Source organism: Narcine bancroftii, chromosome 4, assembly GCF_036971445.1.
Source record: "Narcine bancroftii isolate sNarBan1 chromosome 4, sNarBan1.hap1, whole genome shotgun sequence".
Lineage (NCBI taxonomy): Eukaryota > Metazoa > Chordata > Chondrichthyes > Torpediniformes > Narcinidae > Narcine > Narcine bancroftii.
Genome location: NC_091472.1, coordinates 294292915 through 294311439, shown reverse-complemented (window position 1 = coordinate 294311439; position 18525 = coordinate 294292915). Strand labels below are relative to the sequence as shown.

Here is an 18525-nt window from a genome sequence, read left to right as displayed (position 1 = left end):
CAAAGCAGACCATATTATCCTTGAAGGAAATACAACTGTCCCTTTAGCATTCAAAGGCTATTACTGTAACTGAGCACCCAGCATCATCATGTGTTGGACATGGCAAATGCCTGGCACATGTACAGTGTGAATGTGACTTGTCACAGCCCATGCCTGAATGTTGCCTAGCTGCTACATGCAGACACAGGTAACCTCATGAATTAAAGAGTTATGAATTGAATTTGGTAATCATCGACATACATCTCATCTTCTGACCACATGTTGTGACAGTCAAATAAATCTTAGCGTACTCCTAGGAATTACACAGTCACAACTGGTCTTAGTGGTATCCAATTTATGTTGGCATTTGCATTTTCCTGTAATCTTGTCACAGTTTAAATTAAAGAAGAAAAGCTGCAGGACACTGTGGTAACTGTGCTGGAGAAACTCATCAGGCCATGCACCATCTATAGCACACATGTCAAACTCAGGCCTGCGGGCCAAATTTGGCCTGTGATATAATTATATTTGGCCCGCAAGATCATATCAAATATGTATTAGAGCTGGCCCGCTGGCCGCCGCGCCAGTATAGCGCATGCACAGCTAATACTACAAATCCCAGAATGCTTTGCAAATGCATTGGCGCCGGCCCGTCAGCCCGCTAATCGCCCCCACCTCCTCTCTTTCCTTTCATTAGCATCTGCGACCTGTCGCCAAACTCACACGTAATAAACCCCTTACGAAAAATGGCCAAACGAAAGACAGAAAACAGGACCTTTCAAGACAGGTGGGAGGCAGACTCTATGTTCATCATTTTAAAAGACAAACCCGTTTGTCTTGTGTGTGGAGCCAGCGTGTCTGTAGTTAAAGAATATAACATACAACGACACTCTGAAACGAAACACCAGGACAGGTATAAGGATCTGAACGAGAAGCAAAAGCTCCAGAAGGTGGAGGAGATGAAAAGAAGTCTGGTTTTACAGCAAACTATGTTCACCAAAGCAGAATCCCAAAGGCAAGTTTTATTGTGGCCGTAGACATCGCCAAATCAGCCAGGCCCTTTACGGAGGGAGAGTTTGTGAAAAAGTGCCTGCTCAAAGTTTGCAATGTCATTTGCCCAGATAAAAAGCAAACGTTTTTAAATGTGAGCCTGAGCAGAAACACCGTGGTTGCATGTGCTTGTGAGCTTGCTACTAATCTACAAGAACAACTGAAGGAGAAGGGGAAAGATTTTATGGCATACTCACTTGCTGTAGACGAGAGCAGCGACACATCAGATACTGCCCAGCTATCAATATTCATCCGTGGAGTGGACACGAAACTTTCCGTTACAGAGGAACTTTTAGGATTAAAATCCATGCATGGCACAACCACAGGAAAAGAAATCTTCGAGGAGGTGTCCAAATGTCTCAATGAAATGATGCTGCCTTGGGATAAACTTGTGGGACTAACGACAGATGGTGCGCCCGCGATGTGCGGTCAGAAAAGTGGACCGATGGGCAGGATTCGGGAGAAGATGCGGGGGAATCACGCAGGTGAGCTTACAGTTTACCACTGCATAATCCACGAGGAAGCCTTGTGTGGCAAAGCCTTGAAAATGGAGCACATTATGAACACTGTAACTCGAGTAGTTAACTTCATAAGAGCCAAAGGTTTAAATCACCGCCTGTTCAAGTCCTTTCTGGAGGAGTTAGGGTCAGAATACGGAGACGTGCCCTATCGCACAGAGGTGCGATGGCTTAGCTGAGGAAAAGTACTGAAGAGATGCTTTGAGCTGCGTGAAGAAATATGTCTGTTTATGGAGAGCAAAGGCAAAGACACAACAGAGCTCAGGGATAAAAAGTTTCAATGTGAGCTGGCATTCCTGTGTGACATCGTGAGCCATCTCGATGCGCTAAACTTGCAGCTTCAGGGACGAGGGCCCGTCATTACAGACATGTACAGTGCAGTGAGGGCTTTTAGAACCAAGTTGTGCTTGTGGGAGACTCAGATGCTGCAGGGAAACATGGCTCATTTTCTGTGCTGCCAAATTATGAAAGAACAGATCTCACCTGCCGTTTTCCTGATGATTTGCTGACTTTGAAGCCCAGAAATGCAGATCTGAACTTACTCAGCAATTTATTTGCGGTTGACGTGACAAGCGCTCCAACCAACCTCCAAATGGAGCTGATTGAGCTCCAGTGTAATGACATGCTCAAGTCAAAGTATGACTCTGTCGGTGCTGTGCAGTTCCCAGAGTTCCTTCCTGATACACTGCCCCAACTCCGTGCACAAGCTGCTCAAATGCTGTCAATGTTCGGCGAACAACTTCTCTTTGATGAAGATAAACAAAACACCACACAGTAGTCGTCTTACTGACGAGCACCTTCATTCAGTCCTGAGGATTTCCTCAGCTCAGAGTCTGACCCCAGAGTTTGATGAACTTGCATCTAAGAAGAGATCCCAAGTATCTGGTTTAGACCCAGGTGCATCAGAGTAAATCACAGTGTAGCAAGGTAAGCTTGGATTAATATTTTCTTTGGTTAACTTTGGACTGTTCATAGTTGAAAGATTGGATTTTCATTGTAGAAAGTTGGTTTTTTTTTTGACTTGTTGGCTTGTGAAAAAAAATACATTTAAAGGAGCTTAAAGGCTATAGAGAAATATTATTTATTGAATATTTTATTTCTCATTTGTTAATGCTTCTTCTGGAAAGAGTTTAACCAAAACTATTGTTAAACATTTATTTTAATAAGAAAAAGTTTAACATTACATATGTTGAAAGAAGAGAAAACATGCAGATGTTGTTGAAATTTTTCAATAAATATTTAGTTTGGCCCACGACTTAGTCCAAGTTTTTAATTTTGGCCCTCTGTGAATTTGAGTTTGATACCCCTGATCTATAGGAAGTAAAGGGTAGCCAACATTTCGGGCCTCTTACTTACTAATCTGTGCTCCTCCCCCTGCTCCCTCCCTCCTCTCCTCTCTTCCCTCGCTGCCCAACACCTCACCCCAACTTTTTATTCAGAAACCTGTCTGTTTTTTGCTCAAACCTTGTTGATGGGCTCAGGCCAAAGTTTAAATTTAAATTCAGACATACAGCCTGGTAACAGGCCTTTTCAGCCCACACCCCCTGTACGTTTTGAAAGGTAGGAGGAAACTGGAGCACCCGGGGGAAACCCACGCAGACATGGGGGAAAACACGCAAACTTCTTAGAGACAGCTCCAGATTCGAACCCAAGTTGTTGGTGCTGTAAATGTTGCGCTAACCACTATGCTAAATGTGGCACCAGGGTGTGGGAGACATAATGCATATAGGATAAAAGAATGTGATCATGAAACAGGTAAAGATCCCAAAGCTTGATTTAAAATAAGTGTTAATGGAATATACAGAACAATTCAGAAAATTAAAAAGAAATAATGTGCTGTATTAAAAAAGGTCATGATGCAGAAAGTGTTGAAAAAATAATGATGAACGAATAATCAAATTTGGCACTTTCCTTTATACCAGCTAGAAAACTAAATGGGTGAGACACAGTTTAGCGTGACATTTATGGTGGGATTATTTCCAAAACTCATATGCCAAGATTAAAATCAACGTTAGATAATAAGCCAGCAAAAGTTAATTTTGAGTTGGGGAATTTTGAACAATTTAAAGTTTGGTTTCACTTTTTTTTCTGTCGGATCTTGGAGTATTAGTCTTTAAACTTACAAGCCATTCTGCTCAAGACAATAGAAGTGAGGGGTAAAATGTTCAGCCACTGATTATAAATGATGCAGGTATTCCAACTGTCAGCAATATTCTGTTATTGATGGCAGCATTAATGTTTTAGAAACAGCACAATTGTATTTTTTTCCATTCGAAGAATACAGTGAATTAAGGAATGCCTTGTTCTTATTTCATTTGAACGTCTGTTTACAATCTTCAGCATGACCGATGTACAGTAAATTGTGTACATGATTTTTAAAAAATGTGCTTATTTTGCAAGCTCAGCATTATAGAGAAGCATTTCTCACAAGTAAAACCAAGTCCCATTTGTTTTCTCAGACCAGAGCTGAATTAAAAATAAATGTTGTCCCCGCTTGCTGGCAAAAATAATAACATATTTCCCTCAGTTCTGAAGAGATGAATTAACTTGCTTTTTACATCTTGTTCATTTGCACTTTTCTTTATGTTCATAGAATTTACAAAAGATAAAAACCATCTGGTTAACAATTGATCTTAGAAGTTAATTTGGGTTTTATTGAGTTCAACCATTTACTCTAAACATTCAAAGGCATTATTATCACCGAGTTCCCCAGCATCAATATCTTGGAACTCCCAATTGACACAAAACTTAATTGGACCAGTCACATATGCAAGAATAGGTTAGAGGCTGAATATCACCTGGTACCCCAATTCCTTATCCAAGGTATAAATCAACACAGTAGACTAGTCCGGGTGGTCAAACTCTATTAGATCCAGCAGCTCACTTAGATACAGAATTGACTTGAAAGTTAGGAGTCATAAGGTAATAGTGGAAGGTTGGAGGCCCATCATCAGTGGTGTGTCATAAGGATTGGTACTGGGTCCACTGCTCACATATTAACAGTTTACATGACAATGTAGTTAACATGATTAGTAAATTTACAGATTACTCCAATATTGGTGATATTGTGTATAGTGAAGAAGCTTATCTGAGATTACAATAGGATCTGGACTAGTTGGGAATGTGAGCTAAGGAATAGCAGATGGTAATTAAGTTGGAAAACTGCAAGAAGTTACACTTTGTTGGGTTAAATCTGGGCAGGATTTATCCAATAAATGCTAGAGCTCTGGAGAGACTTGTCCAATAGAGAAACGTAGGAGCACAAATACATAGAAGACACTTCCATTCATCAGTCAGGACTGGAATATAGGAACAGGACCATCATGTCCCAATTGTACATCAGTGAGACCGCACTTGAAGCAATTTGGTAATGTGTGCAGTTTTGCTCATCCAGCTATAGGAAAAAAAGTCATTAAGCTGGAAAGGGGACAGAAAAGATTTACAATAACATTGTTTAAAATACAGTTATTCAGGCACATAGAAAAGGATTAAAGGATATGGGCCAAGAACAGGTAGATAGGATTAACTTGGTTAGTGTGGACAAAGGGTCTATTTCTGTGCTGTAAAACTCTGACTGTGGGAATATGTGGAATACTTCCCATCTGTCTGGACATATGCAATGTCAACAATTCTCAAGAAGCTTGACACCATCCAGAAAAATGCAGCTCACTTAACCACATCCATCCACAACCCCAAATATTGGTGATGTATCTTCACCTTTGCTATATAAAGGGAAGGGCTCCAGCCAGAAATGTTGGTGATGTATCTTCACCTTTGCTATATAAAGGGAAGGGTTCCAGCCAGAAATGTTGGTGATGTATCTTCACCTTTGCTATATAAAGGGAAGGGTTCCAGCCAGAAATGTTGGTGATGTATCTTCACCTTTGCCATATAAAGGGAAGGGCTCCAGCCAGAAATGTTGGTGATGTATCTTCACCTTTGCTATATAAAGGGAAGGGTTCCAGCCAGAAATGTTGGTGATGTATCTTCACCTTTGCTATATAAAGGGAAGGGTTCCAGCCAGAAATGTTGGTGATGTATCTTCACCTTTGCTATATAAAGGGAAGGGTTCCAGCCAGAAATGTTGGTGATGTATCTTCACCTTTGCTATATAAAGGGAAGGGTTCCAGCCAGAAATGTTGGTGATGTATCTTCACCTTTGCTATATAAAGGGAAGGGTTCCAGCCAGAAATGTTGGTGATGTATCTTCACCTTTGCTATATAAAGGGAAGGGTTCCAGCCAGAAATGTTGGTGATGTATCTTCACCTTTGCTGTATAAAGGGACTGTTTGACCTGCCTAGATTCTCCAGCATTTGTATGTTTTTTTTCACTTAACCACGAGGTCAACAGAATCCTGTGTTTTACCTAAATATTTATATCATCTGTCACTGCTGCATTGGAGCTGTAATATACACTGTCTACAAAATGTGCTCCAATTACCTGTTCAAGCTCCTCCAAAAGCACCTCTCACAACCACAGCCTTTACTATCAAAAATGTCAAGGGCAACATGACAAGGGTTTGATTCTAGTCTATACTTCCTCTCCATGACCTGCATGTGGTTTACTCTGGGTGTTCCTGTTTCCTCCCACCCTCCAAGAAAACACATGGAGTTTGTAGGTGTAATTGGGAGGCATGGGTTTCGTGGGCCAGAAGGGTCTTTTCCTGTGCTGCATTTTTAATTTTTTTAATTAAATAAGTCACACACTATCTTGATTTGCTAATATGTTGCCAGTACCAATATTTCATAATTGCTGCATCTGAATCCTGGATCTCCTTGTCCAACAGTGCTAGAGTAATAGATCAAGGAGGTTGCTCACCACAGCTTCCCAAGAGAAATCAGTGATGGACAAATTATTGTTGGTCTTTCTGGCAATTCCCAGATCCCAATGAAGTTCAAGTACAAGTTTATAAATATATGTACCAAGGTCCAGTGATAGTTTTTTTTTTGCAAGCAGTCCAGCAAGACATCTCATACATAGTGCAGCATATATAATACAGCAAGTAAGGTACTGTACCGAAGTGCAGCGTTATAGAGAGATCAGATGGTTCAGAGCAAAGACGACATAATTTTACCATTGTAAGCTTCATCAAGAATCTGATAAAGGCAGAAAAAAAAACTGTCTTTGAATCCATTGCTACGTGATATCACCTTCAGAAATCTTCCCAAAGAAAGGGGATGAAGAGAGTGTGGCCAGAGTGCAATGAGTCTTTCAATATATTCTCTTCTTTTCCAAGGCATCAGGAGGTACAGATGTGGTGCTGATAGAGGGAAGGGCCAGATATATATGATGGGCCTAAGATTCACGACCCTCTGCAGCTTCTTGCGATCATGAGCAGAGCAGTTTCCGTATCACTCAGTAATGAAGCCTAACAGGATACTTTCAAAGATGCAGCTATAGAAGATGTTAAGGGATGCAGGTGACATACCAAATTTTCCCAGGCTTCTGAGGAAATCAAGGCACTGGTGCACTTTCTTGGCCCTTGAACCAACGTGGGTGAATGAGGTCAAATAACTGGGGATGTTTTCAGGTAGAAACTTATAACTGTCGACTATCAGCACCTCATCACTGTTAAATTGGACAGGAGAGCAAGCTCAACCCCTCTTACCAAAGTCTATTAGCAGCTCCTTGGTCTTTCTGACATTGATGAAGAGGTTTGTTATTGTGGCCACAAGCTACTAGTTGCCATTTCCCTTCTGCGCTCCAACTCATTGTTGTTAGAGATTCTGCCAAAGAGGGAGTGATCTGTGAATTTAGAGGTGAAATTGGCCATGCAGTCATGGGTATAAAGGGAGAATAGAGGGGGCTGAGTTCACAACGGAGCCCTGGTGTTGAGGATGATCATGGAGGAGGTGTTGCCACCAATTCTCACAGATTGCAACTTGTGGAATAGAAAATCAGATTCAAATTTCAGATTTATTTTCAGAGAACGTACAACCATGAGATTCTTTCTGCTGAGGGCGAGGCAGAATTCCCACTTATTGGTAGTGAAAAACAACTGTACTCAATGTACGCCTGTAAAGAAAAAACTCATTGCATCTTTTTATACAACCCTGGTATCATCAGCAAGTTTGTAGATGTTGTGGTTGTCCTACCAAGTCATACAGCCATAGGTATATAACGAGTAGAGCAGGGGGCTAAGAACGCAGCCCTGTGGTGCTCCAGTACTGATGGAGATTGTGGAGGAAACGTTCTTACCAATCCTCACTGATGGTGGCCTGGTGGGGAGGAAATCCAGGTTCCAATTACACAGCGAGGTCTTGAATCTCAGGTCTTGGAGTTTACTGATCGATTTTGAGTTAATTATGGTGTTGAATGCTGAACTGCAGTCAATAAATAACATCATGATGTATACATTTTCTCTGTCCAGGTTTTTTAGGATTTTGTGTAGAGCCAGTGAGATGTTGCCTTTGCTCCAAAATGCTGCTACGATAGGCGGATTGGAATGAATCCATGTTGATACTCAGACAGGAACTCATATGCTTCAATGCCAACCTTTCAAGTGAGTGCCACTGATAGGTAGTCACTTGGGCAGGATACCACACTCATCTTGGGCACCGGAACGACTGACAGCTGTTTGAAACTGGTGGGTACCATGACCAGCCAAAGTGAGATGTTGTAGATATCGTGAATAGCTTGGCAAGTTGGTCAGCACAGGTTTTTAATGCTCGGCTGGGCACTGGATTCTTTGCTCAGATTCATTCTCCTGAAGGCAGCCCGCATATCATCCTCGGGTATGGACAGGAGAGAATCATTAGGGGACATGGGAGTGTGAAGTGGTTCTTCCTTGTTCTGGTGGTGAAATCGGGCAGAGAAGGCATTGAATTCATCTGGGAGTGAAGCTTTGCTGTCTCCTATCACATCGGATTTGTTTTGTAGCAGGATATGTCATTTAGACCTTGCCACAGCTGTCGGATATCCTTCATTTTTTTCATTTTGCCTGGGAGATAGTTTTCCATAGATCATATCTGCTCCTTCTGTAGTGATCTGGATCTCCAGACCTAAATGTCTGTGATCTGGCCCCAGCAGATTCCAGATTCCATTGTTCATCCAGGGCTTCTGGTTGGGGAAAACCTTGAATGATTTGGTGGGGGAACATACATCCACAGCTGTTTTGATAAAGTCGGTGACAGCCTTGGTGTAACCATTCAGACCTTCAGATGAGTCCATGAACACCGCCAAATCCATTGACTTGAGGAAGTCCTGTAACCGTTCTTCAGTTTCCTGTGACCCACCTTCTCGCTGACCTCATCTCGAGAGCCTCTCTTTTGGGCACTGTCAGTATGAAGGCAGCAGAAGGAGTACAACCAGGTGATCTGACTTTCCAGAATGCAGTCTTGGGAAAGAACGGTACACATTCCTAATCTTGGTGTAGAAGAGATCAAGTGTACTGGAGGAACTCAGTGGGCTTTGCTTTTCCCTTGAGTAAGGGCTCAGGAGCAAAATACTGGCAATAAATCTCCTGCAGACACCACAAATCCAGCTGAGTTCCTCCAGCATTTCGGTGTGTTTTTTTCTACAATTACAGCATCCGCTGACTTTCGTGCTTTACTACATGCTGATGGTATCATGGCAATAAAAGAATCTTGAATATTGTTTGGTGGTACAATTAAGGAGCGTTTGGCAGCTCTTGGGTTGTATTCATTGGAGTATAGGAGAATGAGAGGAGATCTCATAGAGGCATTTTGTATTTTGAAAGGTTTAGATAGGGAGGATGCAGATAAGATGTTTCCTTTGGTGACGGAATCGAGGACAAGGGATCATAGTCTGAAAATTAGAAGTTATCCATATAAAACAGAGATTAGGAAGAACTTCTTTAGCCAGAGGGTCGTGGATCTGTGGAGCTCACTGCCGCATACAGCAGATCACTGGAGTATTTGAGGTATCTCATTAGTGAGGTATCAAGGGATATGGGGAAAAGGCTGGAAATTGGACCTAGTGTAGAGTAGCTTAGTGTAGATTTTAGGAACAGATTCGATGGGCCTAGTGGCCGCTTCTGTTCCTTTGTCTTGTTAATCTTGTGAATTGTGTTGAAGGTGGAGATATAGTTAATAAATAGTAGTCTGATGTTGATATCCTTGTTGTCCAGGTGATACAAGGTCAGGAAGACGGCATCTGTGTAGTAAAAACACAAAGTCAGGGATCTGTGTAGACCTGTCAGAGCAGAGTCTACTGAATTTAATTGAAGTGGATCGAGGGTGACCAGAAGACTGGATTTAATGAGACCCTTAACCAGCCTCTTATCAGAAACCCATCCAATAGCCATTTAGGCCCATCAATATGTTCTTCAGTACAGGGATGATGGTGGCTTTTTGAAACAGGATGATGGAGAGAGAGGTTGAAGATATCTCTGAGTACTCCCGCCAAGTGGTCTGCACAGGCATGAATAACATCGAGGACTCCATCTGGGTCAGTTGCTTTTTATTAGCTTACTCTGTGGAATGCTGATCTGAGTCTGCAGTGGTGACCATCATGTGGGTGCTCCTAACATTGAAGAAATTCACTAGGAGGGGCACCCCGATTTTTGGTCTTCCGCTCAGTTTTGTTTTACAGCCTGTGATGGAACGCATGCCCTACCACAAGCAACTGGCATCTGTGAGGTACAACTGGGACTGAAGTTTGGTTCCATCTACGGTACTTCTAGCCATCTCTGTTGGAGCAGGTTATACCCAGATTTCTTGCACAGACCTGGTTCTCCTGACTTATTCCTGGCCTTAGTCGTGAATTGAACTCAATGTACAGCCACAATTTCCTGTTGGGAAACACATGGATTGCTCGATGTGACATACAGTTCTCCACCTACTTGCTGATGGAGTTTGTGACAGTGGTGGTTTATTCGTTAAGGTTGGTTGATGGGTTTGTGAATAAGGACAAATCTATCAACTCAAAGCAGTCACGTAAGATGCCATCTGATTTAAAAGAACAATAAAATCCTAAAAATTAGAAGGCAAGATTGATCTACCATTCAGTTTTTGTCCACTTTGCTGATCAATTTTCACGTGCTTCAATTATATGCTTCTAGAATCGTCACATGAATAAGTAATCTTCCTGAGATCTAACCTGCTAATCCGTCTCAGAATTTGTTTACGTCCCAATGAGATTTCCTTTCATTCTTCTAACTCCAGTGTGTGTGGATGAGCCTTCAACCATCATTCATCAATGCTTTCATCTCTGATATCTATCTTCTGGTGAATCTATCAAGTCAAGTTTATTGTCATCTCACTGGACAGGCGCAAATGAATGAAACAGCGTTTTCTGGTCCTAGGTGCAAAAGCATGCAGACACACAACCAGACAATACACACACACAGACAAATAACACATATGCATATATAAATAATATACATCTACACATATAAATAAATGTTTTGCTTTGTACAAATTAGAATCTCAGATGGTCAGTGTGAGCAGGTCCTTTGGTCGTTCAGCATTCTCATTATCCATGGGAAGAAGCTGATCCTCAGCATGGTCGTGCTGGCTCTGATCCTCCATTATCTCTTCCTCAATGGGACCAGCTGAAAGGTGCTGTGCAGGGTGGAGAGGGTCCTCAATGATTTAGCATGCCTTCCAGACAATGATCCCAGTAGATCAGATCCATGGATTGGGGGGGGGGAAAGAGACAATCCAGTGATCCTCTCTGCCGCTCTTATGGTCCTGTGGATTGACCTCTGATCCAATTCTCTGCAGCAACTGTACAACACGCTGACATAGTCAGCCAGGATACTCTTGACATAATGGTGGCCGGTAGCCTTGCCCGCTTCAGTCCTTTCAGGAAGTGCAGTCTCTGTTGCAACTTCCTGAGAAGTGAGGCGATGCTATGTGTTCAGGAGAGGTCACTTCTTAAGTAAATTCCAAGGAACTTTGTGCTCTCCACTTTCTCTACTACAGAGTTATTGATGTGTAGTGGAAGATGGTCATTCCTGGTCCTCCTGAAGTCCACGATCATCTCCTTCATCTTGTCCACGTTCTCTGGTTTATACGCTTGCACTATTTCACGAGATTTCTCACCTCTTCATTGTTGCTGATGAGGCCAACTACTGTGGTGTCATCCACAAACTTGATGACACTGTTGGAGCTGGATCTGGTGATCTAGTCATGGGTTAGTAGCATGAAAAGGAGCTGGCTGAGCGCACAGTCAATGCTCAGTGTGATGGTGCTTGATGTTCTTTTACTGACCTGGACAGATGTCTTTCTGACTGGAAGACCAGAATCCAGTTACAGGGAGGGGTGTTGAGTCCAAGCGAGTATAGCTTCTTCACCAGGCTCTTGTAAACGCCAAGCTGAAGTCAATGAACAGTAGCCTAGCTACTCCAGGACGGAGTGAAGTGACATGGCTACAACATCATCTGTGGAATGATTTCTTCTATAGGCAAACTGAAATGGATCCAGCATCCCTGAGAGGTGTTCTTTAAAGCATTACATCACCAGATGCTCGAAGCAGTTCATAATGGTGGAGGTCAGTGCCACGGGCAGTTGTCATTGAGATCTGTCATTGTCGCTCTCTTGGGTACTGGGATGATAGTAGCTGTCCTGAAACCTATGGGAATGATTGGCTGCTACAGTGAGGTGCTGAAGATGTCTGTGAAGATCTCTGTCAACTGGTTTGCGCAGTCCTTCAGTACCCAACCAGGTATGTTGTCTGGTCCTGCCGCCTTGTGTGGGTTCACCTTGGATAGGGTTCTCTTCACCTCGGCCACAGCTATGCAGTAGGGCCATTTCATCAAGGCAACTCGAGCTTTTTTTTGGCATCATCCTATTCCACGTATAGAAGGTTCCTTACATGTGAAGACCAAAGCCGCACTTAGTTGCTTGGCTATGATGCACACAGACAAATAACAAAATATCAATATAATTAGGAAAGAAAAGAACAGGACTGACCAAAAAATGAGGAAGCAATACTGAGTTACAGACTTGATTTTAACAGGTCATTTTTGTCTCTCACCAGTTAGACAAAATGAAAAAATGCATTATTCTAAAGGAGGTTGCAAACTTCTTTTCTCAACATCAGTTTAAAGAATTTCATTCAGTTATGCATTGTTTCATTCCTTGATGATGGAAATCCCAGAACATTTTGACCTAGTCCCAATCTACGCAAGTTGAATTGATCCTACACCAAGTATAAATATGAATTTTGTTTACTGGACTGATATAGGAATTTGGGTAGGCTTCCTTTTCCTCAAATCATTCATATCTTTATCTTGTGCAAAGTTAGTTTATTTTCTCACTCCTTTTAAAGATTAAACATATTGCAACTGTTATGAGAAGTGCTATTTGTGTTTTTAATAAGTACCAGTTGAATAGAATTTTATTGTTATAATGATGTTATTTGATCGACTTTGCCAGTTTTATTCTTAGCGTTTTGCTTGAAAGAATGCAAATGATTAAACTCTGTCTAACTTTTTTTATATAAAGGATCTGAATTACAGGTAAGATGTACGGAAGGTGTACGGAACCTTGGTTTTCAAGAGATATTGAGACCTTGGTTAAGAAGAAGAAGAACGGGACACACAAAATCAGTGAACCGGTATGGACTCGAAAGGCCAACATGGCCTGTTTCCGCTCCGTAAATGGTTATATGGTTATGGTTATATGAGTTGTGGATTTTTGAATGACTCCTGGTGAAATCCCAAAGGTGAACATGGAGATGCACACTATCTTTTACCCTGTTGGTAGCAAATTACAAATCTAAACACCCAGTCAATATAGAACAATTCCTGTAGTTCTTCTACTGCAGAGATTACACATTAAAGAACCCAATTTTCATGGTACATTTGGATGCAAAACTGACATTATTTCTCAAGGTCGGCATAAAAAGCAAAGTGTCATTTTAAAACCTAGTCAACTTTGACTTTAGTCGAGATCAGAGTTTGAATCATTTCAAAGTTACAAGTCTCCAAATAAATGGTGCCATTCAAGATATGAGTTTCAGAAACATGACTTAGCCTCCTGGACAAGTCCACTATAATTTTTTTTAATTTAAATTTAGACGTACAGCATGGTAACCATCCATTTTGACCCACAATCCTGTGCTGCCCAATTACACCCAGTATGTTTTGAACAGTGGGAAAAAAACCACGCAGACATGGGGAGAAAGTACAAACTCCTTTCAGACAGCGCGGGATTCCAACCCTGGTCTCAGTCGCTGGCGCTGTGACAGCATAGCACTAACCGCTACACTAACTGTGTCAGAATGCAATTCCTAAATTTCCAGTTGCAGGGCATTCACACCTTCTCTGCCTCACTATATTCCTGGAAGCCATTCTACATTGCATCACAGACACCATTGAAAATTATCCCTGAAACAGTTCTTTGCTGCAATAAAGTCAATTCAATACTTGTGACAGCTGAATTTACTCACTTCATCCCAAAAGGAAAGATAATTAATGAAGAATTAACCCAAAATTTTTTCTAATATTCCAAAAGGTGATTTCCCCTGAATTTTAGATCCACTGCTCTGTGTCCATTTTTAAAATATGCATTTTATTTATATATTATTTGCAAAATAATAGTATTTTTATTCTGGATAAAAATATCAATCTGAGAAAATAGGGAAGATGGTGCCCAACTACAAACAATGATGGAAACATGATGTCATGTTTTACAATTACCATAAACTGTTTATGTCATGGACACTTTTCCATTTATATCTTCTCATGTTGTTAATTATTAATCAGATCCCCTCTCTTCAGTCTGACACATTCTCAGCCAACAAAGAAACAGACACAATCACCTTTATCTTTTTTCCAAGCAAATGAAAGCCTCCCCAGGAATCGAGAGCATTTCTTGCAAGTAAAGACAATGAATTTCAGTGGAAGTTGACACTGAGATTTGAGCTGATAATCCTCGTATTTTAGCATCAAACTGCAAGAAGACTAAGGCATATCGAATTGCTAATTATCTGAAGTACATGCAGTTTGTACTAATATTCGAAATCAATCATTTTCTAACTTCAATGAAAAATGCCTTTTCTTCTACCATCGTAGGAGTTTACAAAATTCTAAATTCAAAGAATTAACCAGCTTTATTCTCCATTCAATTCAATGTTATGTAAAATTACTGTTGACTTTAAACAGATGCATTCATTTGATTCTGCTGATTCACAAGCAAGTTTTTGCTCTTCTAAAAGAAGTTAAACTTAAATAAAAACAAAATAATTTCATAAAAATACTGATAAAGAAAATAATCAACTGCTTTAATTTCAGTTATTTTTCAAAGGAACCTCATTCGTATAGTCAGTTCTGGGCTCCACAGTTTAGGAAGGGGGAATAATTGGATAACACTGAATGAAAACCATAACACAATTGCACCATTGATTCATGGCAAGGCTTGCTAATTTGCCTGGGCATTCTATATTATAAGCATTGCTTATACCCTCGTGGATGTCCTTTATGCATTACAAGACCATTAGTTCTACACGCTGTGATATATGCTGGCATACATGTCTGAGGAAAGGCATGTATAAGTGATGTTGAAACTGTGTCAACATCACTTATATGTGCAAATCCATTCTACTGGAAAGTTTTTGGTGATTGTGCTGTAACTGGCCTGGGGTTCAAGGAAGAGCACACAAAGTTGAAGTTCACCCTTCAGCAGCTTTAACAATAAGTGGTATTGCCAGCGATCAGCTGGCATTGTCCAAGTTTATCTTATAATCCTGTGGCCAGGTTTGAAGGGGAATGGCCTGTTAGTAATCCAATAGGACAATATGCAATTTGTCATTTTAATAATGGTTCCTGCTTTTTATTCTTCTCCTGCAGTTTTCCATTTTTTACACTTTAATCACCCACATCACATAAGTCTCAAAGAATGACATGAAACAATCTTTCAAAATATTAATTAATTGCCAAACTATGTGCTCTTAGGAAATAACAGATGAGAATGAAGAGTCAGCTAAAAAGGTATACACCATGACCATGTATATTCAGTTGATGATGAACCACAAAGTCTCTTACCACAAGACATTAACAGCAGAGAATGAGTTAACGCATTAACTGAACCCCAATGGAAGTGCCTGCATCTTTTAGCCTACATCCTTTCACCCTCAGCAAAATCTGATTTAAAGGGAATATTATCAGTTCAGAATTTACATACAACATTGATTGTAAATATTTATATGTTGCTAATAAAACTAAATGGTTAGTAGATTGAACTTGCATTGGTGCATTTTACTTAACTGCCTACCCCTATTTTCAAAGCCCATCTTCCTGAGTTTTACGAGTAGACTTGTAAATTATTGGTTTTAATCAAAGTTACTGGCAGTTATGTCTTGCCGATGGTATCTTAATTATAAGAATTATTTTTTTTTATGTTCATCACAGAGCCTAGCGGTGAATAAAAATGTAAAATCAGGTTGCCTTTTTTCAGAATATATTGATCTCAATATCTCAAATAGCATTTAATTTTATTAGAAGTGTTAGGTTGATGGCAGGGATTGTGACCATATGATCCCCAACAATTGAATATTACTGAAATTCTTTATACAATTATTTTATTTCAGTCTGCTGGCTAGAATTAAGTAAAGCAAAATAATGGCTAATGTTGCATTATCTTTTAAGACATCAAATGTGCTTTTGATAATATGTATGATGCAGCAAACTCCATCGCTGACCCTATTTGGGACAAAGTTAGTGATTGTCTTTTCATAATCTCTGATAATAAGGTTAATATAGAACATAGAAAATTACAGCACAGTACAGGCCTTTCGGCCCTCAATGGTGTGCCAACCGATATATCCTACCAAAAAAAACTAAACCCTTTCTACCTTGTGACCCTCTATTTTTCTTTCATCCATGTGTCTGTCTAAGAGTCTCTTAAATTCCCTTAATGTTTCAGCTTCCACCACAATCCCTGGCAAGGCGTTCCAGGCATCCACAACTCTCTGTGTAAACAAACTTGCCCCTGATGTCTCCCCTGAATTTTCCTCCCTTATTTTGTACAGATGTCGTCTGGTGTTTGCTACTCCCGCCCTGGGAAAAAGGCGCTGGCTTCAGAAAATGGTTTAGAAATGGTTACACAAGATAATATGCAAACAGACTGTAGAAACAAAAGCCTATGCCAATTTTATACCATCTCAGATATGGAAGTATTTCTCTTTAAATTGGGGTCACCAGAATTCAATTCGCAAGGGACATCCATTCTCAAGGAGTTTTCAGTCAGCAGAAAACCACCCTTACTCATCACAGGTCACTGGACTGAGTTCCAACTTAGCTTCATTCATTCCATTGCAGAAAACTGCTGGATAAAGCAGCACAGTTGGTGTAGCAGTTAGCTCAACGCATTTACAGCGCCAGCGATCGGGACCGGGGTTCGAATCCCGCGCTGTCTGTAAGGAGTTGGTACATTCTCCCTGTGTCTGCGTGGGTTTTCCCCGGGGGCTCCGGTTTCCCCCCACCAATCGAAATGTACCAGGGGTGTAAATTGGGCAGCACGGACTCGTGGGCTGAAATGGCCTGTTACTGAATGTCTTAAGTAAAGCAATGTAGCATTTCTTGTGAGGCAGCAGGGCCTTCTGTCAAACGGGAGCCAGAGCGAACCCCACCCACAAAAATGGAGAAAGGTTCTGACTGTTGATGAAGCCATGTTCTTACATTTAAACACATTCAAAGGCATTTTAAGGTATTAAAAATGAACTGGTCTTTAAAAATATGGGGAAAATCAATAGTCAAGGAAATAGTAAACTCTTTAAATGCTTGAAAACATTCAAGTAAATTTATGATTACAAAAAAAAATCAAAGCATTTAATCCCTCATGATTGCTCTCGTTCACTGAAATTACTGGAGGTGAATCCCTTGTGCCAGGACTACCTGGCACACATATTGTTTGAGTGGCTACCCCACTATTAGTGATAGAACATCGACACAAATTCCAGTCCTGCTGATAAACACCCTGAGATCCAGCAATCTCTGAGCTTTTGCATCTGCATGTACTGGAAATTATGCAGGGATGTGCAATGAATTCCAGTCGGAAATGCCAGCATTTCCCATGAAATCCTCTGGTTAAATTTCACCAGATGCCAATGAGTTTGGTAGCTAAGATGCATTGGAGGCATTTACTGGCATGAAAGATTGTGCATGTTTTTATAAAAGAAAATTTAAAGGGTAAAAATCTAAAATTGTGTAAATTATAGCAGTTTTAAAGATTAAAAAAGAGCAAATTCTTCAAGGAAAAATATATTATTTGCTGGATTGTACATGAATTTCAGGAAACCCATGCCCTAAAGTAATTAAACAAGGTAAAGAGGTGTAGAATTTGGCTTAAAAACAATGCCTACAAAAATCCCTGAAAATGCTGAGGACCCTGTGATATCTGTCTCCAAGGGCGACGTAAAAACATCATTCAGGAGGGTGAACCCACACAAGGTGTCATGGCCCTGACGGCATACCTGGCAGGGGACTGAAAATCTATGCCAACCAACTAGCCAGAGTGTTCACAGACATTTTCAACCTCTCATTGTGCAGTCAGAGGTTTCCACCTACTTCAAAAGGGCATCAATCATCCCAGTACCCAGGAAGAGAAGTGTGAGCTGCCAGGAAGAGAAGTGTGAGCTGCCAGAGCCCAATAGCACTAACTTCTACTGTGATGAAATGCTTCAAGAGGCTGGTCATGGCCAGAATTAACAAATACTTAAGTAAAGATCTGGACTCATTGCAATTCGCCTATTGCTCCATTGCAGATTCAACATCGCTGGCTCTCCACTCAGCTCTGGATCACCTCAAAAACAACAATTCGTACATACAGCTGCTCTTCATAGACTACAGCTCGTCCTTCATTACCATTATTCCCTCAGTGCTGGTCAAGAAGCTACAAACTCTAGGCCTCTGTACCCCACTCTGCATCTGGATCCTTGACTTTCTCATTGGAAGACCACACTCAGCACAAATTGGAAACAACGTCTCCTGCTCACTGATCGTCAACACAGATGCACCCCAAGGACGTGTGCTTAGCCCACTCCTCCTTTAGCCTGACCAGTCTTTGTGGA

General features: G+C 41.0%; 1 pseudogene; it reads left to right on the top strand.

Annotated features, from left to right (window-relative positions):
• Positions 1-725: 725 nt before the first annotated feature.
• Positions 726-15538, top strand: LOC138762477 (general transcription factor II-I repeat domain-containing protein 2A-like; annotated as a pseudogene).
• The last annotated feature ends 2987 nt before the right edge of the window (positions 15539-18525 follow it).